General features: G+C 35.8%; 1 long non-coding RNA gene across 1 annotated transcript in view; it reads right to left on the minus strand.

Moving 5' to 3' along the window:
• LOC137643787 (uncharacterized) overlaps nt 1–23,080 on the minus strand; it is a 430,649-nt gene extending 407,569 nt beyond the window's left edge. The window contains exons 1-2 of the long non-coding RNA XR_011045065.1: nt 22,957–23,080; nt 22,270–22,296 (exon numbers count right to left, since the gene is read on the minus strand). This is a non-coding gene — a long non-coding RNA (uncharacterized lncRNA). The remainder of the gene's footprint in view (nt 1–22,269; nt 22,297–22,956) is intronic.
• Nucleotides 23,081–23,484: the final 404 nt, after the last annotated feature.

Consider the following 23,484-nt stretch of genomic DNA (forward strand, 5'->3'; position numbering starts at 1 on the left):
AACTTCTATTCTAGCTGTGAAGGACCTTTGTACACTCTCTATTTGTGCAATATCCTTTTGGTAGTGTGGGTACCATATCACAATGCAGTACTCGAGTGTACTACGTACATAAGTTTTATAAAGCATAATCATGTGCTCAGCTTTTCTTGTTTTAAAGTGTCTGAATATCAATCCCATTTTTGCTTTGCATTTAGCCAAGTGTTGCTATTTGGTCGCTGCATAACATATTCCTGTTTAACATTACACCAAGGTCTTTAATTACTTTCTTGTTTGTGATTGTCTTGTTATTAGGTCCCCTGTATGCATATACCATTCCTTCTCTGTTTCAATAGTTTATTGATTCGAACTAACCGGAGTTAAATACCATCCTATTTATCTCCGCCCATTCATATATTTTGTTTAGATCTCTTTGTAATGAGTTCCTATCTTCATCACAAGTAATTTCTCTACTTATTATTGTGTCATCGGCTAAACTTCTCACTACAGAGTCTATAACATTACAGTCTATGTCTGAGATCATAATAACAAACAGCAGTGCAGATAATACCGTACCTTCTGGCACGCCAGATATTACCTGATCTTCATCTGATATCTCGTCATTTGCAACCACTATCTGTTTTCTGTTTTGCAGAAATTCTTTTACCCATTTTCCTATCTTTACCACAATATTATGCTTTCTCATTTTTTTTCTCTAATATATTATGGTTTACCTTGCTATCAGTTGGGTCTGTGTACTTTTTCCAGGCACGAAACCGTGTTGACCCATATTAAACAAATTATTTTTGAACAAATGGTTCATTATTTTCTTTTCAATACCTTTTCATACACTTTCATAATATTTGATGTTAGACTAACAGGTCTATAATTGCTTGCCTCTAGTCTTGATCCACTTTTGAAAGTAGGGATTAAATAAGCTAATTTATGTTTAACATATATCTCGCTCATATCTACACTTTGTCTTAACAGTATTGCAAGCGGCTTCGCGAGAGTGTGTGCAGTTTTTTTTAACAAAATCGCTGGAACTCCATCTGGTCCGGCCGCCGATCCATTTTTAATTTCACTTATAGCCTGCACAATATCTGCTTCATTAATATCTATATCTGCTAGATATTCAACATTTTCTTTTCTCATTTCTGTTTCATTATTCTCATTCGCAATTCTTGGCGTGAACACACTTTTATATTTTTCTGCTAATATGATGCATATTTCCTTTTTTTATTCGTTAACCGTCCTTCGGGTCTTAGAGGGCCTATTTCTAATCTCCCTTTATTCATCTTTTTTGCATTGGAGTAAAGTACTTTGGCTTTTTTTTGGGGGGGGGGGGAATTTTGAATTGTTCTTTCTTCTAAGTCCCTTTATTCATTTTCTTTCGATTGTATAATCTTTTGTTCTGCATTTTCTATCTTACTTTTTATTTCCATCATTTTCCATACATTTTTTTCTTTTGTAAGATTTTTCTTCCACTTTCTAATTTTCTGAAATAAGATTTTTCTGTCTCTTGGTATACATGTCTGATGTTTAATGTTTTTTTTTTTTTGGTACTTATTTTTCAACAATTTTCTCCAATATTTTTTACAGTATATCCGTATTTACCTGTATATTATCACTTACGAATACATTTTTCCAATCTTTGTTTAATTCTTCATTTATTTCTGACCATTGTATATTCTGACTATAAAAATCATATTTCCATATCCTTCTCATCGTTTTGTGCTTTTTTTTATGTCTGCGTTCACTTGCTTTGGAATGGACTATTAATTCTATGACACTGTGGTCTGAAATTCCCGTGTTATACACTATTATTTCTTTAACATAATTCACCCCATTCACAAATACTACATCTAGAACATTGTCCTTTCTTGTTGGAATGTGGTTTATTTGTTGCATATCATGTTCTAATAGCATATCTTGAAGCTTTTCAAATTGCCTCTTGTCTTCTGCGCTACTGTTACTCTCTTTTTTTATATGTATATATACAGCTATTTTCTTCTATCCGTTCTTTCCAATCCACGAAAGGAAAGTTAAAATCTCCGGATAGGAGTATATTCCAGTCTTTATGGTTTCTATATATATCATCTATTTTTTTTCTATTATTATGTCAAACTCCTTAGTATTTGGGGGTCTGTAAACTACAATATTCACTAGTTTTTCATATTCAAATTCTACCGTAATCAATTCACATTCTGTGTTGCTGTATTTTTCACAGACTTTTCTTTGATTTATGTCTCTTCCATATATTGCGGTTCCCCCTTGATTCCTATTTGTTCTGTCAGATCTTTAAGTTTGGAAACCCTTTATCTGGTCATCACTGCCAGTCTCTTGGGAATACCATGTATCACTTATATTTAATATATCTATTTTTTCAATTCGGGTTAGTTCTTCTAAGAACTCTATTTTCCTTTCAGAGTTACTCGTGACTAAACCCTCTGCATTCATCGCTATTATGGTTTGTGTTTCATCCCCATTATTTAATATTGGTAATAATATGGTTTCTCCCATGCTTCCTTCCTGTTCTGATATGATGTTCTTTTCTTCATTTCCAGGAATTCTCCCGTTAAAAAATCCAACTATTCTATTATATTTGCTCTTTCACCTTCATATTTATTTCTTGTGTGTATAACTGCAATTATCCCCATATCTGCACCAACCCTTGGCATTATAGATGCATTCTTTGTAGTTGGGTTGAAAGGCATCATATCTTGGGGCCTTTTGTGCATAGCGCGGTATATACTCGGCTTGTTTTTTTTTTTTTCTTTTTTTTTTTAATTTTTGCTTTCATTTTTCTTTTCTGTTTGCTGAGTTTTCTGACTTGCATTCATGGTTGCAGGATGCATATATCGACAATTTTTTTTTTATTTACGTCTTTTTCCTTCTTTCAAGTTTTTTTTTGCATATTTTTGGATGGAGACCTCTGCATTCGTCTCCATATCCGTCTAAATACGCACATTTACCATATATTCCATAATTATGTCATATCTTTGAATGATTGTAGTTGCATCTTTCGCCAAATCTGCAATTCCCCCTTTTCAGTGAATTGCAGACTATATCTTTCTTTTCTTTTCTTTTCTTGTTCTTGCTCTTCCCTAAAAGTATGTAGGGCCAGGTAGAGTCTCTTGGGTCTATTATTTGTTTCCATCTGATAATTTATTTCTTCGTAAGTATGTTGGTGAATGGCATCATATGTTGTATCAATGATTTCCTCTGCATCCTTACACGTATCCTGTTCATTTTTCTCTTCTTCTTCTTCTTCTTCTTCTTCTTCTATTTGCAGATTCAGTCTCGACTTAATTATATTTTTCTATCCAGACTAAGCATGTTGAGCTGAATACCTTTGTGTCTTTATCTTTTATCTTATGTTGCACTTCAGCGCAAGTAGGGTGTGTTGGTACATGACATGCATCACATTTCCTGATCAGCTGATGTGGATTAATAATGGAATACCACATATTACATGTATTGCACCATTTTGGCATTCTTTTTCCCAATGCATCAATCAGCATATTCACCATATTGGACTTCTTATTGTTCTTTGATGGAATGTGTTGATTGATGTAAACTCTCTTTATAAGTCTCTTTATCACCTGGATCTTCTTTGGAATTTCTTCTATTATTTTGATGATGTTTTCCACAGACTTGCTCCAGTTTGTTGGCTCATATTATTTCAATATCTTTGACAATATTTTTTCCCTCACACAGGTTGGAGCTACTAGCGACCTCTGTTACCAAGTGGTCTAGTTTTTGTTGCACCAAATTATGGAATTTACTCTTGCTGCTGATTGCAGCAATGTCCCTTCAAGCTTTTCCTGTGTTATAGAGCGCCATCTTGATCAGATTTTTAGTAATTTACAAGATAACTATCCTATGCCGACTTTTATGCCACTTTTCTAACCTCAAACTGATCACCGACTATTCACGAAAACTTGCAGCTATATTGCACTCGATAGCCTTTTGTTAACAGCGTTAAATCACCTTATTTATCGGATCACACAGGTGTACTCACACTTGAGAGAGAGAGAGAGAGAGAGAGAGAGAGAGAGAGAGAGAGAGAGAGAGAGAGAGAGAGAGAAAGAGAGAGTATCTTCTCACAATACATTAGGATGCATGCACAAAAGGATTTTTGCCCATTGCAATTCATTTATATATTGAAACGCGCTATTCATTGTGTAATAAAGATTCCACAAGGTTTTGTATGAGGAATGATTATTCATTCGGTGTTTAAGGTATAGAGGCCGAATCTGAAAAATATCTCGTTGCAGGACAACGGTGAATGCTGTGAAGTGATGGCTAATTTCGCACACCAAAACGTGTTCAAACATACACACGTATATATATAACGGATTTTGAGCAAAGTGAAAAATCTATTTTTGGGTGAGAGTGCTACGTCGTCCTGATGGAAGGTTCCTTTACGTAGCTTTCTAAGGGATATTTGCTACAGTGTTACTCCCAGAGAATTAAACCGAAGGTCTCCAGGAACTCCTGGCGCGAGTAATCTTCACCCCGAATAGATTTAACTCTTTGATGTAAGGGGGAAGAGTGCAAAAGAAAGGGGTGCCGTTCTAGGTACCCGGTGAACCTCCTTCCCTACTACTACCGCGACGCCATTCCTTTTCTTGTCTTTAAGCAGAAATGGCCACAGATAAAGTAATTTTGGGAGGGGTCAGCAAAAGGGTGGGTCCATCAGGACGACATGGCACTCTCACCTAAAAATAGATTTTTCACTTTCCTCAAAATCTGTTTTTTGGGCTCGGGCCATGTCGTCCTGATGGAAACATACCAGAGAATCAACTTGAAATTACTATAGCTGTGAGTTTGTGTATGTGCCTTCTGCCTTGAATGGATTTCCTTATCTGGTCTTCTAGACCTGTATGTGAAATTCCAGGTAACTGTCATTTCCACTAAGCCTGGAGCTGGTTTAGTGCTTCCTGGCCCTGTAGGGAAAGTGTCGACATCGACAATAAGGATTTAAGGTTTGTATTTCCGTAGGAACAAAAGGGAAAACTTTAGAGCTTACCTTTTACTTACCATGGAAATCTGTATCTTGATTTCAAGTTCTAGGCCCTTATAGGGATTAAATAAAACTCTAGCATGTTTTATTTGTCTGTAACTGAGATAGCAGTAATAAGACACAAATATGTTTTTGTATTGTTATTTTGCAATTAGATTATCAAATGTAGTTACAATAGAGTATGAATCTGATCCAGCATTAAAACACATCGGGGTCCATATTTTCTCCTGTAGAAAAAATATATAATTTCATTATCGGAATAATGCAAGTCAATTGAGATGTGAAACCAAATCTGTCTGACGTGTTCAAAGTTTTGGAAATGCATAAACACTGTGACGCAAACGTTCACTCGGCACTGGTGTTATTGGTCAGATATGCACCTATATGGAACAGTATGTTAATCATCTTTATGATTTGCACTAGAAGTTAAAGTATACCCATGCACCCGATGCACTGTAAAGTCCCAAAACAGTCCACTGTTCAATGCAGCACTAGACTTTGGGTTTAATGACACTACCCGCCGCCACCACAAAATGTTATATTTCATATACTTGCTTCGCATAGTGTTTGTTGAAGACCCTGGATGATCTCCACCCAGTGTATGAGAGGAACCTTTCAAAGTCCATATGTTGAAAGAAGTTCAACGAAGAAGCAACTTCCCTCGGATCGTGACCTGGGGGTGTTCTGTCAGGATCCGCTCTGTGAATAAAGTAGGTGAGCTTTGCTATCAGTTGTCTTAGGGATAGGTTTGATCCTGAAGTTTCGCCTCTGAAGAGCGGTCCTCCCTTAAAGTCTGAAGTTCTTCGAAGATAGACCTTAAGACACTCTACTGGGCACAGAGAGGCATCTTCCTTCAGTGGGCAGATTCTCCAAGGACCCCACCTCTTAGTGGGTAGCTTATTCTTGTCAAGAAAGGCAGGATCAGGAAAGAGGTTCAGTTCTCTTGTGTCTAGGAACTGAATATGGCCTTCGTTTCTGGATAAGGCCTCTATTTCACAAACTCTATCCCCTGAGGCTATTGCGAACAGAAAAATTACTTTCTGTGTTAGATCCTTTAGAGTACAATTCTCATTGTTTAGGTTCGAAGCATAGTGCAAGACTTTGTCCAAAGACCATGTGATGGGCTTTGGTGGGGTTGCTGGCTTGAGTCTAGCGCATACTTTAGGGATCTTATTGAAGATATCACTAGAGAGGTCCACTTCAAAGGCGTACAGAAGTGGTCTAGCCAGGGCCGACTTATACGAGGTAATCGTAGTAGAAGCCAAGCCTTGTTCGTGTAGGTATATGAAGAATGTGAGGCAAAAATCTATCGATATTTCTGTAGGTTTCCTTGTTTACACAAAGAAAACCTATTTCTTCCATGACGATTCATATTGTCCCCTAGTCGAACTTGACTTATACTCTTCGATGAAGTCAACTTTATCCTTCGAGATTCCAAACTTTTTGTTCGCCGCTAGGGTGAGAAGATCATGAGATGTAGGTTATTGGTTCTCGAGGATGAAGCGTAGACAATCGACTTCTGGACCAGTTGAGATAATACTGGATCCGGCAGAGGAAACAGCTTCTGTTTCAGCTCTAGAACTAGAGGGAACCAATTGCTTTTGGGCCACTTGGGGGCCACTACTACTGCTGTCCCTTTGAAGGATCTTAGCTTGTCGAGGACTCTTAGCAGGAGATTGGTTGGTGGAAACAGGTAAATGTGATTCCACATGTTCCAGTCGAGGGACATGGCGTCCATCGCCTCTGCTTGAGGGTCCATATAACGGGCTACGTAACAAGATAGTTTCTTGTTGTCGCTCGTTGCGAAGAGGCCGATTTGCAGTTCCAGGACTTTTTCCGAGATGAAGGAGAATGAGTCTGCGTCTAGGGACCATTCTGTCTCTGTAGGCTTTCGCCTGGATAGAGCGTCAGCCGTCACGTTGCGGAACCCTTGTAGGTGAACTGCTGAGAGGTGCCATCCCTTCTTCCTTGACAGGTAGAAGATGGCTAATATCACATAGTTGATGTGAGGCGATCTCGAGCCTTGTCGATTTACACATTTTACTATAACTTTGTTGCCCAGGACCGATCTTATGTGGGTTGCTCTGCGAGGGGATAGTTTCTTCAACATCAGGAAAACTACCAATGCTTCCAAATAGTTGATATGGAAGGTTTTGAACTGGTACGACCAATTCCCTTGCACTTTTCTCTCGTGAGAATGGCCTCCCCATCCTTCCAAGGAGGTGTCCATGTGTATCACCACTAATGGTTGTGGTGGTTGCAGGGGAATTGTCCTTGGTAGGCTCTTGGCTGTTGACCACGGTCTTAACTGCGTGCGCAACAGGGTCGGGGTCATCCTTAGTTGATCTCTTCAAGCGTTTGATGCGTATCTTCACCAGACTCCTGACACATCTTTTAGACGTGCTTTTAGCACCGGGTCTGTCACTGCTGCGAACTGGAGAGAGCCCAATACTCTTTCCTATTGGCGTCTTAAAATCCTCTTGTGACGGATTAGTCCCCTGACAGATCCCGCTATCTGTCTCCTCTTCTTGGATGGAATGGAGAGGTGATGTGACTTCAAGTCCCATTGGATTCCTAGCCATTGGGACTTCTAAGCTGGAGAAAGGCGAGACTTCTTGCGATTGATCTTGAAGCCCAGGTGTTCCAGGAACGGAATCACCTTGTTGGCTGCCTGCCGATAAGTGGTCTTGGATGCTGCCCATACCAGCCAATCATCCAGATATGTTACCACTTGAACTCCGGATCGTAGCTTCTGGATGACTGTGTCTGCTAGCTTCGTGAATATCCTTGGGGCTGTGTTCAGTCTGAAAGGCATTGCTCTGTAGACAAACTTCTTCTTCTGTAACTTAAATTCTAGGTAGGAGGAGAAAGGGCGACTCATTGGAAGATGCCAGTAAGCATCTGCTAGGTCTATTGAAACTGTGTACGACCCTTTTGGTAGAAGGGTCCTTATGTGTTGAAAAGTAAGCATCCGGAACTAGTTGTTCTCGATGAACTTCTTGAATGGAGACAAGTCTAGAATGACTCTGATTTTGTTTGAGTCTTTCTTGGGAACACAAAACAGCCTTCCCTTGGATTTGATGGACTTTGCTTTCCTTATTACCTTCTTGTTCAAGAGTTCTGAGGTATATTCTTCTAACAAGGTGGTGGAGTGTTGTAAGAACTCTGGAAAACGGGGTGGGGAGTCGGAAGGGTCCAGCGAAGGTCCAGCGATCCCGAAAGTGATACAGTCTGCCCCCCTACCTGGAGCCCCTCATTGCTTGGGAGGTCCTGCGGATTTGTTTCCGCGACGACGTCCTCCTCGGCCCCGAGAGGAGTTACCTCCGGGAGAACTTCTCTTAGGGCCTTTTCCTTCCCGACTAGGGCGAAAGGAAGTCGAGTGCCTCTCAAAGGTAGGGTTAAACACTGGTGACTGGGCTACCAGTTGTTAAGGGACCATCTGGAAGGTGGTCTGAGGCATCGTGGTCATAGTCATGGCAGGAAGTTGTGCAGATCTGCGTGGTCTCCCTGCCTTTTTATTCTTGGCCTGGGGACCTCCCTCCGAGGAAGATTTTCTCTTTGAGCTCATGGCCCCACTTTTGGAGAAGGTTCCTGTTCTCTGTGGCTGCTCTGGCTATGATCTCTTGGACCAGTTCCTGTGGGAAAAGGTATCTACCCCCAATGCTCGAGGTAATCAGCTTCCTTGGTTTGTGTCTTATGGTCGCTGAGGCCAGAACGATCTCTCTGCAGGCTCTCATTGCTCTGAGGAAAGAATGTAAGTCTTTCGCAAGGGTGCCCATGTGAGACTTAGCCAGGAAGATGAACATTTTTGGGGCGTTATGTAGACCTGCACTCATTTCCAGGCAGTTCTGATGAGAAAGGGAGGCTGCAAGTCTCTCCTTTGTCTCCTGTTCCCTCCTCAAAAGATGGTCTGGCAACTTCGGAAGGATCTCATTGAACTGCTGGGCTGCTATCTCTGGATCCAACATAGAGACGGAGAAGGTTAGGTGGACATCCTTCCACTTCTTGCAGGTAGGTAGTGCTAGAGAGAATGGTTTGCATTACTCTAGGGTTGGACAGGGTTTGCCTCGTTGACTGCCTTGACGGAAAAGTCTAGTGCTTTCTCCGAAAAGGGGAAAGAGATGGAGGAAGGAGCAAGAAAGGTGGGATGTCTCTTGCTCAGTCCTGAGACTTTGGAGTTGGTGTACCCGGCTCCTTTCAAGGTTTTCGGGAGGATGGCTTGTGCCTTGTCATGCTCGAAGACAATAACCTCTTTAGGTACCGTTTCCTCACGGGCTGTATGCTCATCCCGCAGTCTCACGTAACAGCCTGGGTAAGCTGAAAAGTTGGGCCAGAACTCAAGGTCTTCAATTAGTTTGGACCCCAACCTCTCCGAGACGAATAGTTTCCCATTCATCATAGGCATATGCTCCGCATACCTCCAGGGGTTGGTTTCGGAGCAGTGAGGGAGATCCAACACTCTTAGGGGTTTCTTAGTAGACCCCTTGGTAGGTCCAGGGCGGTCCGTCCTCTCTTGCAACAGTATCTGCTGCGGCCTGAGTAATTCTCTCATCGTCTCTTGTTCCTTTTGAAACAATTCCATCATCCGTTGAATCGAAGTGATGATATCTTCATTCTTGTTGGCAGGTGCAACTGGTTGAGGAGTTGGAGTTGAAGAAGTTGATGGCATAGGTTGGTATGCCGTCACGGCGAACTGAGGGTCTTCGGTTGCCGTTGAAACGGATCCTTCTTCCTCCGCTTGTGGATGTTCCACGTCTTCTTCAGGGCCTCCTTGCAGTAGGTCCTGCTCAGTGTCAGTGGACACATCTGACATCCTTTCTAGGTGGATGTCCATGCTTTCCAGTGCCTTACTTATGTCCGCGTCGATCTTCAGTTGTATGAGGGGAGGCTGGACCTGTTCCTGGGGCACCACCACGTTTGGTAGAGCCTTGGGGAACAGTAGGTACCTTAGTGAGTCGTTGGGTAAGTACAGTCCTGGAGAGTTCTTCTGGAACCCTCTTACCCATTTGCGAAGGGTCTCCCTCGCTGTATCCCTAGTCTCTATGTTAACTGGCAGGGCTTCTCTAAAGCTGTTGGCCAGCAGGGTTGAGCATGTGGGGCAACCCTTCGGGTCCCAATACTTGAGGGCTCCGACACGATGCAGTAGGGGCATGAGTCCTGCACTTCGTGTGGCCACGAAAGTCTTTGCCTTTTTGGTTCCAGAACAATGCTGCACACTTCTCCATCGGCTCCTCCTGTAAAGGAAAAAGGGCCCAATGAGTATTCATGTTTTTCATATCAGTGATATAAAAGCATATAGTTTTATTAACAATAGCAATCACTATTGTTTATAATTGCTTAGGATAGTAAGCTAGAAAGGAAGTAGAAAACACACATATCTGTGTTTCCTCTCCCAGCCCATTGTTGGACCTCCGTCAGTAATAATATTTAGTTTCCCTGATAGGGAGAATACAAGGTAGAAAAAATTCTAGGAACTAGAGTTAGAGTTAGTAAGTGTCTATACTAACATTATCCACCTGTAGTATATAATAATACTGATCGGTGATTTTTTAGGTTCCTGATGATCGAAAAAACCATATGGGTGTTGAGGGAGTACACAGCCTCAACATATTATCGTGGTCCTAACAATTGACTGCGATAGGAAACAAACAGTATGCTAAAAACATGAGTACTACTGTTTAGTTGTATACTGTAGTTTAGCCGGCGGCACTGTCAGTGTTAGGTTAGTACCTGGCGGTACTAACTGATAGAGGGAGAAAAAGCATTAAGGAAGGAGAGTTTTCTATATTATGATTAAACATAACAGTTGGAAGTGTAGGAGGACTATCAGGCCGCCTACTGTCTCCTTGCAAGAATGAAAGTTCCAATGGAAGAGGGAAGAATCTGTCGGATTCTGGCTTCCACCCATCCACAAAAGGTCTGTCGCCGGCAATGACGTCGGCATCAATAAATGTGGATGGCAGCTCAAGGGAGGGCTGAGGTTTCCCAAAGTATGTTAGGTTTCCCACCGGCAGCCGTCAGGAGCCGTCTTAATCTTCCCCCCAATAATATTCACTTCCTGTGAAGGAGGGAAGTAAGTGGGAAGGTGGCAGAGACAGCTGAATTAACTACTACCGGGAGGGTACCAGCCAGTAACGCAGTCACCCTAGCAAGCCGGGATGACTGTCAGAATACCAGTGAAGGAGTTTTGTGACGGCTATGATGTCACTAAAGGACAGAAGGGGAATGGTAAAGGGTCTTATAGTTCATTGATATGAGAGATAGCGGCAGGTATGCCGCCTATCTTCAACAGTGAACTGAAGAAGCATGGCTTCCTGTGCTGACGACATCGTCGGTGGCAGAGGAAGCATGGATCCTTTTCTGACAACATCGTCGGCGGCAAGAAAAGGGCACCCTGAGTTAGTCACTATCTAAATCAAAGCCGGAGGCAGCAAGAACTTTGTTCTACTCGACGGCGATGAAGAAAGACAGTGGTTGCCGCTGTAGCGACGGAGGCACTCAGGGAGGGAGGAAGGGTTTAGCCTCTTCTCTCTGAGAGAGAATAAATATCGTAACTTATCTATAGATTCTAGAGAACGTAAATTCTAATCCGAATCGAGAATGAACGATAGGGTGAGGCTAAACATGGGGAATTACTTTACTAACCTATATATGAGCGAGAGTAACCTAGCTCTGGTAGGATCCCCGGCCAAGGTAGTTGGTACCACAGGGGTTCCCTCCGCCTACGATAAGTAAAGTCACATAATAGGAAGAGGAATAATATTCATGTATGCAAAATCACCACCTGTATAATTTGCCTTAATAGCTAACATTATAGCTTAATACCGGGAATTGTCGCCTTACTGACTAAATAAAATGCAATTTTAACGGGCGACTGCAGTCGTAAAATGGCTGCCACCGGTTCTCGGCAACGCTCGCTCAAACACCCTTAAATTATTGAAATTTAACAGTGAAAAGGGAGACTAAAATTATACACAGGAAAGAATTAATACTCAACTTTCCAAAAGATGAAGATACTGGAGATTGCATGATGATTATTCCAATAACTTGTAACAAAACACCAGGTTCACGTGGGAGCACAACTTGCTTAGATAGCTACCAGAAAAGGAACGGCGTCGCGGTAGTAGTAGAGATGGAGGTCCACCGGGTACCTAGAACGGCACACCCTTCTTTTGTCACTCTTCCCCCTTACATCAAAGAGTTAAATCTATTCAGGGTGAAGATTGCTATGTGTCGTATCTAGTATACGTCCACTGATTTTATGCGATATCCTTTACTGGGCACTTGTACCAGGAGTTAGAATCCTGAGACCTTTGGTTTAATTCTCTGGGAGTATCACTCTAGCAAATATCCCTTAGAAAGCTACCTAAAGGAACCATCCATCAGGACGACATGGTACAAGCCCTAAAGTATAAATTATATATATATATATATATATATATATATATATATATATATATATATATGTATACATATATATATATATATACATATATATGTATATAATGTATATATATGTATACATATATATATATATATATATATATATATATATATATATATATATATATAATTTGTCTACATTAATCGGCTTGTCTTGGCATGTAGTGGCCCCAAAGACAAACAAAGGCATTGAATACTGCTGTATTCGAACTATATATATATATATATATATATATATATATATATATATATATATATATATATAATTTGTCTACATTAATCGGTTTCTCTTGGCATGTAGTGGCCCCAAAGACAAACAAAGGCATTGAATACTGCTGTACTGCTGTATTCGAACTATATATATATATATATATATATATATATATATATATATATATATATATATATATATATATATATATATATATATATATATGTTTACAAATATATATATATATATATATATATATATATATATATATATATATTAAGTACACTTGGATGGCATTTTAAGTAATCTTTTAAATTTGAATTGGTCACAATTGTATAAAAGTGTTGAGCTTATTGTTCTTTTGAACGAGAATCTGTTCAAGATGATAGGAATCTGAAAGCATGACGTCACATTATCATGGCAACTGTTCAAACGTAATTACTGTTCAGAAGAATCCTCATGTGGTACGACTGTGTTCAGCGTAATACAACTGATTTTTTACTTATCTGATGATGAAAAAGAAAAATAAATAACAAAAAGCGTGGTGAAAACCGCTACCATTCAGATCATATACTGTCTTTTTTCTATGTAAATGGGATAATGACTGGAAAGGTCAAGGCCAGCATGAAATCAAAGATTTACAAAACTACCGTAAATAAGTCATCATTTGGTTACATTTATGATTGGTCTTTGTTAACTTACACTTCACTATAAATGATATGTCAGAATAAACAATTGACGGACAATTTCAGGTATCCATACTTTTAAACAAAAATGCTATTTCATATTGCTACTTTAAACATATTATTTTTTGATAATGTGGGCCCAATACTTTTCTTACATTCCATTAAATAACAACTGCAAAAGAGTGATCTTCCTGAAGGTTTTATCGCCCCATCTTATTAATTTTTCCCAGTTTTTTTTTTCTTTCTTTCTTTCGGATGGGAAACCAAAAAAAAAAAACACCGTAATTTAATACTTAGGGACAGTTATTATAATGTGTATCAGAACACTGAACCATGATTAAAGGGTGGCTGTGTCAGAACACTGTCAAGGTCCTAGGTCTGTGAGCACCTGAAGCAGGTGTTGGAAACCAGCTCATGGTAACGTGACGTCAGACGTCGGCTCCCTATTGATAGGCACATCCCATCTCGTCTTGTAAAATACTGAGTGAAAGACAAACCCTGGTTCAATGATGATTATAGACATGCGTACCTGTAGAAGCACGGGGCCTATCATCGTTGGAAGGGTAACAGATCAGATTTGACTAGGAATAACTATACTCAGCCAAGCTGTTGAAGAGACAGTTTATGCTTCAACTGAAATGGAATACAATTTAACAATAAACGGGACAACCAAGGAACATAAGTGACGGGCAACCCTTGAATCTGCACCAATTGTTGTAGACTTACCAGTTCCTCCTTTACTTAAACCATGTAGCTCTGTCTTGGAATTGGTTGTAAAATGCAGTAATTATAATTGATGTTGAAATGTAGGAATTGGAATAAGAAAAAAATGAATTTCAAAACAATTGAATTGAATTGGAATTTACTTCAAAATAATTGGAATTGACTTAGAATTGACATTATAATTGGAATTGATTTGGAATTGCAATCAAAATGATTGGAACTGAGTTGTAATCTATACTGAAAAATTTAAAAGAATTGGTGGTAAAATGCTGTGATTTGTTATTAATGAATCAGTGCATGTTTATATGAATAACAAATCTAGTCTGTTATCAACTGGACCTTTACATACCATATCATTAGGGTTAAAAAGCAGGAATCAAACCTCTCATTCTTGAACATGGCATATTATGAATAAATATATCTTTGTTGAGATAGAATTAGGCTATAAAGATTGGTTAATCTTGAGCATGACATGTATGAATTTCCTGAGTCCATGGAGGCTTTTCAGCTAGCTGGTTTTAGATTTACATTACAAGCTGGATTGATGGTATGAAAGTGAAGTCCAAGACGTTCGTGACCTTCTGGCTAATAAATACAATATATTATGCATTGTGGCTGCTTCATCTAATACATCTACAATGGATATTTTTACTGTCAAACCACAACTAATGAAAAGGAATAAATTCAATGCATAAATAAACTAGTCTTCTACACAAACAACAAAACCATAAAAAAAAAGGCTTCAATTTACCTCAGTGAACCATGTATACAAGATGACAGTGAGCCCCTTGGCTACTGGAACGCCAAGCAGAGCGAGTCTCTCATCTCAAAATATAATTGCAGAAAAATAATTTAGGTAATAAGAGAATTGAAAAATTCATGAGGATAAGATTAGCAATGAGTAATATTCTCTAAGGCTTAATTTTAAGATTCAGAGATTTGGTTTATAAAGAAAATTTAATCTTGTTCAGTGAGAGATAAAAACTTTTTTTTTTGTTTTACTACAAATATGAGAATTATCAAAGTTTTATTGTTCTGTTGATTCAGTGGAGAGTACCTGAGATGATAAAATAGACCTATAATACTGAGAAACTTAATCCTAAGGCAAAATTTAGAGAAACCATTTAGTATGATTAAAAATATGGGCTATATGCTTATTGCAAAGCTGTTTAATAAGTTTTTTATAGTATTACTAATAACGTAATTGGAATTATAAAACGCCTGGTGAATATTGATGCTTGATAGGCTACAGATGAGTATTTTCACTCCTCATATGATATAGCGATCATATAATAAAATTAAATTGAACTAGAATTGAAACCCTTAGGAAATTGATTTAATTGAGATTGAATATTTATTTTTAAAAATAGTTTGGAATTGAATTAGATTTGACAAATTTTCAATTTCTGATAGATTAGAATTAATTGGAATTGATAATAATAAATTGACCCAACCCAGGCTCTGTCACTCACTGTCCAAAGGAAAAGACAACCCTCTTGGCTGATGTGTTTGGCAGTAAGCAGAATTATGAGAAACCTGATCTTTTTTATTCCTAATTTCTTTTAGTTAAATTATCTAGTTTAGCTTTTCTTTTCAGTGAAATTAACACATCCCTGGTAGCCGTGATACTTATGAAGGTATAGACCAAAATCGTATTTTTCAGTTTTTTATAAGACTGCTGATTTCTTAGCTCCTAAGTTATCTGGGTTTTTTTTTTCACAAATTGGCAAAAGAGGTTCTTCTAGCACTTGATGGAGAATTGGTAATCTTACTCTATTTAGTAAATGTGTTCGTAATAGCTCTAGCTCAGCTGATTACCACCTAATTCTCATAACTCCTATATTAAAAAGGTTTTTTAATGTTCTATGGCAAAATATCTAATTAGCTATGTTGAAGGTACTCATCTGTTCTCTAGATTGAAATTTGGCTTTCGTAAACACCTTGGAGCATATAATGCCCTTCTTGCAATCTCCAATGCTGTACAGAAATCCCTCGATTGTGGTCAAGATTTTCTTGACTGTCCTTGACTTTAGTGGTGCCATTGACCATATTAGTCATAATTTGACTCTTTTTAAACTTTAACACCAGAGAATAGCATCATTATTGAATTTTTGTAATAGATTGTCAAGAGGTGTTGTTGATAAGCACCATATAAGCATAGGAATGTGATATCTGGTGCTCCTCATGGCAGTGTTCTTGGTCCATTACTTTTTTATACTATACACACATGTTATGTGGTTTGACCTAGAAAACATATGTACCAATCCTATCTACTGAATATAGCTTTGGGGTTTGTGAGTCCCTTAAGGAAGATCTAGCTAGAATCAGTGCATGTTGCAAATTATAGAGCATGAAGTTAAACCGTAACAAAACTCAAAGTGTGATTGTCAGTAGGTCGAGAATAGTAGTTATTCAACATCCAGATCTCAGCCTGAATCATTTTTATTTGACTACGTTTCTTAAAATTTTCAAGCGTGATTCTTGATAGCAAATTTACTTTTGAAAAACATTCGGTTGGTCTCATCTTCAACGACAAAAAAAAAAGGAGGGGGGGGGGTTATTGAGAAAGTCTTCTAAGATTTTCGGTGATTAATATATTCTGAACAAGTGTTTTAATTCTTTAATTCTTCCTTTTTTTCGAGTATTGTTCTGTCTAGTCTTCAGCTGCTGGATCTTATCTTAATTTTTTTAGACAGGAACTTCTGGTCTATTCAATTTCTAATACCAGATCTAGATTTTAATTTTTGGAACCATCTTTCATTTAGCTAGTTATGCATGTTGCATAAGATTTTTCAAAATCCTGACCATCCTTTGCATTCAGATCTTCCCGTACAGTACCACCGTGTTTGTAATACTAGGTATGCAGTTAATTCTTATAGCAATGCCTTCTCTATCCTAAGGCTGAAGACTACACAATATTTTAGAAGCTTTATTCCAACGGTGACCAAGTTGTGTAATGAGCTTCCTAATTAAGTTGTTGAATCGGTGGAACTTCAAAAGTTAAAACTTTGGGCGAATATTTTTTATGAACAGTCTGACATGTGTCTCTTTTTAAAGTTTATACATAAATTATATGTTTTAATATTTTTAGTGCCCATAAATTGTTTTACTTTAACTGATCATTACTTCTCTTATAGTGTATTTGTTCCCATATGTCCTTTCCTCGCTGGGCTATTTTCCCCTGTTGGAGCCCTTTGCCTTATTTTTTTTCGCTTCCTTCTTTTAATCAACTATAATAATAATAATAATGATAATAATAAATAATATTAATAATAATAATAATAATCACAGTATCCATGGATTCCCTACGTAGAAAATATTTTTTTGGCTTCGTTCTAAATTTCTAACTAAACTTTTCATAACGGAAACTTGATATTTATACCTTTTCTCTGTCTAAAGATACACTTTCACCCATTATCTATTATCCAGTTAAAATCATGTGGTGAAATTCTTAGTCAACCTCGCTAGATCAATGTGTTATATATTATATTTCATTTTTCCTTCAAATACATATGCATGAAAAAATCTGACCAGGCAATAAATTAGGCTTTCACCACTGTACCAAAGCATTTCAATACAATTTTCTTCGGTTTATTTCCATTATCAATCTCCTTTCTTTACTTTTTAGGTGTCTCTTAGTTTTCTTTAAAAAAAATTAAAGTAATCAATCTATTATTCACTTTAGAGAGTATATCTTCATATATATATATATATATATATATATATATATAATATATATATATATATATATATATATATATACACATATATATATATATATATGTATATATATATATATATATATATATATATATATATATATATATATATATATATATATATATATATATGTATATATATATATATATATATATATCTTATTTTGAAATCTGTTCATTTCCTTTTTGTTGCAAGAATTTTTTTGTAGTACACCTTATTCTTCCTGAAGCTTATGCTCATCTTCTCTCCTTTATCCTGTTTTACATCCGGCTTCTTTTTTTCTCTTGTTGTCTTGGTTGTCCGATTAACGTTTCCTTAAAATCATAATTGATTATGTTTTTCAATGTAATTGTTTAAAAAAAAAAAAAAAAAAAACCTTGTTAGCTCTTATTCACTAAAACATGCATCATCCCAATGCTTTAGGTTTAGCCATATTTTTTTCACTAAATCTTAATTCTATGTCACCGTCTTCTTACTCATTATCTTAGAGAAATGTGTAAGATCCTATGTTTGTCTTACAACTTTACTTTAAACACTCTCCCACTTTACTAATATCTTCATATCCCAACTTGTTGCTTGCATCGTCCCTGTCTTTCTCTCTCTTTAATATCGAGAATAACTACTTCCTGACTCTATGCACCTTAATAGAATTCTTCTTACTCATTTCTTCCACTATAGTATCTTTAACCCGAGCACATTTCGTATCCATTTCTCCCGAAAGCTAATCTCCACTCCTCCTTGCGAAATCTTGTCTTATACACTACCATGACTGCCACTTCTTCAACAATTTCTCTCCAGCTGAAACTTTTATGAATGTGGGAAACGAAATAAGGATAGAAATGAATTTTGCAAAGTGGACTACTGTAAATTAGAGAATTATCTGGAAAATTATTACTAGAAAAATAAAGCAATTTAGTTTTGATGACGGTAAAGGAAAAGGTACCAGAGGGTGACGGGTTTGTAAGTTGTGATAGTCTGATTGGGTATTTAGATGAAGGCCAGGCGTTAGAAGAATAAGGGGACATTGTTTTTATAGGATTATTAAAGATGATAGATGAAACATTGCATTCACTGTTAAATTGGGAAAGTCGTATGCTAAGTTCTATACAATTAACGTAAAACTGAAGGATTGATAGAAATGGCTGTGTTAGTTTGTAAGTTTATAAGTTGCTTTTTATAAAAGAGTTGTGAGGGAAGTTCATGAGATTTGGGTTGAAGAATCAAATTATGTATAATGAGCTACATGAAACTTATGAAGGAATTGGCAATAACATGATTTTAAGATTATAATGTTATGTGCGTGTGCTTTTTTTTTTTTTTTTGTGGGGAGGGGTGCTATTTAATCATCTTTCTAGATGTAAGGTTGAAGTCTGAAATATGTTCAAATACGTGATATTACAATATTGTTATAAAAGACTTGTAGAATCACTAACATTAGCAAAAGAGAGAGGGGTTAAGGAAGGTTAATAATAAGAAATATAAAGTCTTTATAATGGTAAATGTTACAAAGAGGAAATAAAAAAGGCAAAATGTAGAATGCAAAACATTTGGAAAATATGATCAAAGTAGAAAGCTCTTTAATTAAGACTGTGGAAACGGAAATCCGACTCAACTTGAGTGGATACTGAATACTAATGAAAACGACGAAGGTTGAAACCGTTGAGATATAAGACTTTCGTACCATATGTGTCAAAAAAGAATAGAATTGGTGATAGGTAAGCTCAGGCAAAGGGATCTTAGAATATCAGTAGATGAGATGAATTAATCGTTTGCGGAATGGTGGATGTTTGTATGTTTGCGTGAAAAGAGATTATGAAAGGTCTCCCAACATCAAGGAAAGAAGAAATTGAGATCAAGAATGTTTATGAACTTTTGGATTTCTGTATAACAGCCCGAGTCAGTAGTTCGAATGCAACAACCTTTAATGCCTTTATTTATCTTTGGAGCCACCACATGCTAAGGGAAGCCGGTTAATGCAGACAGAAGTATATATATATATATATATATATATATATATATATATATATATATATATATATATATATATACATATATATATTTATATATATATACAAATATGTATATATATATATATATATATATATATATATATATATATATATATATATATATACGTGTGTGTGTTTGAAAACGTGTTTGGTGTGCGAAATTAGCCCTCATTTCACAGCATTCACCGTTGTCAATTATCCTGCAACGAGATATTCTTCAGATTCGGCCTGTAATCGTTCCTCATACAGAATAGCATGTTTCAATACATAAATGAACTGTAATGGGCAGAACTCATTTTGTGCATGCATCATAATGTATAGCGAGAAGATACCCCCCCCCCCCTCTCTCTCTCTCTCTCTCTCTCTCTCTCTCTCTCTCTCTCTCTCTTTCGAACAAGTACACAAATCACTTACACTAAATAGTCTCTCCACATTATATGTTTTAATTTTTGACTGTGGATGAACCCCTTGCAGAAAAACTTCCACAACGTCAATCACTTCATAGACCTACAAAGTATGAATAGCCAGTTGAATATCCAACAAACGCTACTTTATTGACACATAACTTGCTTGAACTTTTGCACTTTTTGGAAATCGAAGATTTTCCTTTCCAATACACCTTTCATACCATTTAAATAAACCTTTCTAGGTATTCATGTTCTACCATATCTACTGTATATACTCTACTATAGTCACACATTTCTTCAACATAACCGAACCGTCTCAAAAATACTCTAAGCCATTTTTTCACAATCTTACCCTTCTTGACACTTCTAAACACCTCCATACTTCTCACCATATAAGTTCTTTTTACACCATATAGAATTCAAACAGTTAATATAAACATCGGCATTGATTTTTTAGTTTCCATTTAACAAAATATTACTCCTTGGCTTCTCAAACACTGCTACCCTCTTATTATCATTCCGAAAATATCCTTAGTTTTCTTTCCACCAATTCGGTGACATTCTTCTTCTCTTTGTCTCTTTAAAATTAACCTTCATATCCATATTCATTCTCCCAGCTATTCGCAGTATTTCCTCTTTAACACTCTTTTACAATGTTTTGCAGTTAATCTTTACAATGCCCAATCAGTTCAGTATCAACTGGAAATATCAGCCATTTCACAATCTATTCATAACCCATTTAGTTATCCCCCAGCCTGGATCCTCCATCCCTTTTCGTTTTTATGACATTTTGTATCAATCCATGCACGAAGATGTTGAACAGCCAAGAAAAAATGCTCTGTTTCCACGACCTGCATACAGAAGAAACTTTCCTGTCTACATACTTTAGCACATATTATATATATATATATATATATATATATGTGTGTGTGTGTGTATATATATATATATGTATATATACATATATATATATAAATATATCTATAAATATATATATATATATATATATATATATATATATATATATATATATATATATATATATATATATATCTATGTATATATATGTTTATATATATATATATATATATATATATATTTATATATATATATACATATAAATATGTATATATATATATATATATATATATATATATGTATGTATATATATATATGTGTGTATATATATATAGATACATATACATATATATAGATATATATATATATATATATATATATATATATATATATATAGACAGAGACAGAGACAGAGAGAGGGAGAGAGAGAGAGAGAGAGAGAGAGAGAGAGAGAGAGAGAGAGAGAGAGAGAGAGAGAGAGAGGTTCAACTCTGTTTCACCCATACATATGAAACTCAAGTTCAATACGAATATAAATGGGGCTGACGTCGATCATGCATTGAGGGAATCTTGGTAGAACAGTGTGATAAGGCCACTCAATTTCATTTTCCCCTTCCACACACACACATATTTATATATATATATATATATATATATATATATATATATATATATATATATATATATATATATGCGTGTTTGTGAAAGGCAAGAATATTACGCTTTTATATATATATATATATATATATATATATATATATATATATATATATATATATAAGCACATTATATATATATATACATATATATATATATATATATATATGTATATATATATGTGTGTGTGTCTGTGTGTCTGTGTGTTTGTGAAAGGCAAGAATATTATGCTTGTATATATATAAACACATTATATATATATATATATATATATATATATATATATATATATATATATATATATATACTAAATGTGTGTATGTATATATGTATGTATATCAAGAATGTGTATTTGCGTGTGTATTTCATATATAATACAGCCAGTACTGAATCTTATATCATATTGTGATCCCTTTGCCATTAATTCACTAATACGGAAACCAAAATATATGAAAAAATCATTAATGAATTGTTAACAACAATCGTCTAAAAATGTAATAATACGACAGTCAGAGTTTGAAAAGATTATAAGATTATGTTTTCTGCTTACCTTGATAAATGATGTCTTCATGAAATCCTGTTTTATTTTGTTTTTGTTTTTTTATACGAACGTTAAGCAATTAGTTGACACTGACTAAAAGTAACTGATTTTTTAGCATCAATATATGGATTATGTCTACATTATCTTTCTAAACATTAGGTCTACTATTATTTTCAGTTCGTTACACACCACTTCTTCAGAAGTAAATAGACTGTTCATGAAATCATGATAATAAAATATCCACTCCTGATCATTTATTTTCAGTAAATACTACTTATTTCATTTTTGAAAGAAACGTCAATATTTGTACATATAATATTATATATGTATATATATATATATATATATATATATATATATATATATATATATATATATATATATATATATATATATATATATATATATATATATATATATATATATATATATACATATATATATATGTGTGTGTGTGTGTGTGTGTGTGTGTGTAAAGACTTTTGTCTCCACTTAAAATACAATCAAAATATTTATCACATTTTATTTGGAAGTTAATGAAAATTTAAATTTGGAGTTTATATTAGAGATAAAGTCATTCTATTACAATGTATATTACTGAAAATAGTAAAGTATTGCATAGCATCAGAATTTTTTTTTTTTAATTTACAGTTTATTTATTCTTAACTCATAATGTTTATTTTGCAAGTAACCTACCAGGCGAACATCATTGAAATCAACGAATTCAACACACTTTCACCACAAAACACGTCCGAAGCCCGCTGAGCTTAGGACAACACTGAGTCTGAGAGACTCAGGCAGCCTGGCTACTAGCTTCGTGTCACCGTTTCTTCTATAGTCTGGCACCCCTCGGTTAGGCGTTCGTACGAATGCACACGCAGGCGTCAAATGAGCCAGTAGTTACTATGTTGTTGCTGCCTTTGCATTTCTGTCGGACGCAGTTAAATCTTTGCGAGAATAATCATTTCTTTTTTGCTCATAGCTTTCCTTTTTACAATATGGAAATACACACACACATACATACACACACACATATATATATATATATATATATATATATATATATATATATATATATGTGTGTGTGTGTGTATATAGATATATATATATATATATATATATATATATACTATATACTATATATATATATATATATATATATATATATATTATATATATAATATATATATATATAGTATATATATATATAATATATATATATAT

This window comes from Palaemon carinicauda, chromosome 1 (assembly GCF_036898095.1).
Source record: "Palaemon carinicauda isolate YSFRI2023 chromosome 1, ASM3689809v2, whole genome shotgun sequence".
Taxonomy (NCBI): Eukaryota; Metazoa; Arthropoda; class Malacostraca; order Decapoda; family Palaemonidae; genus Palaemon; species Palaemon carinicauda.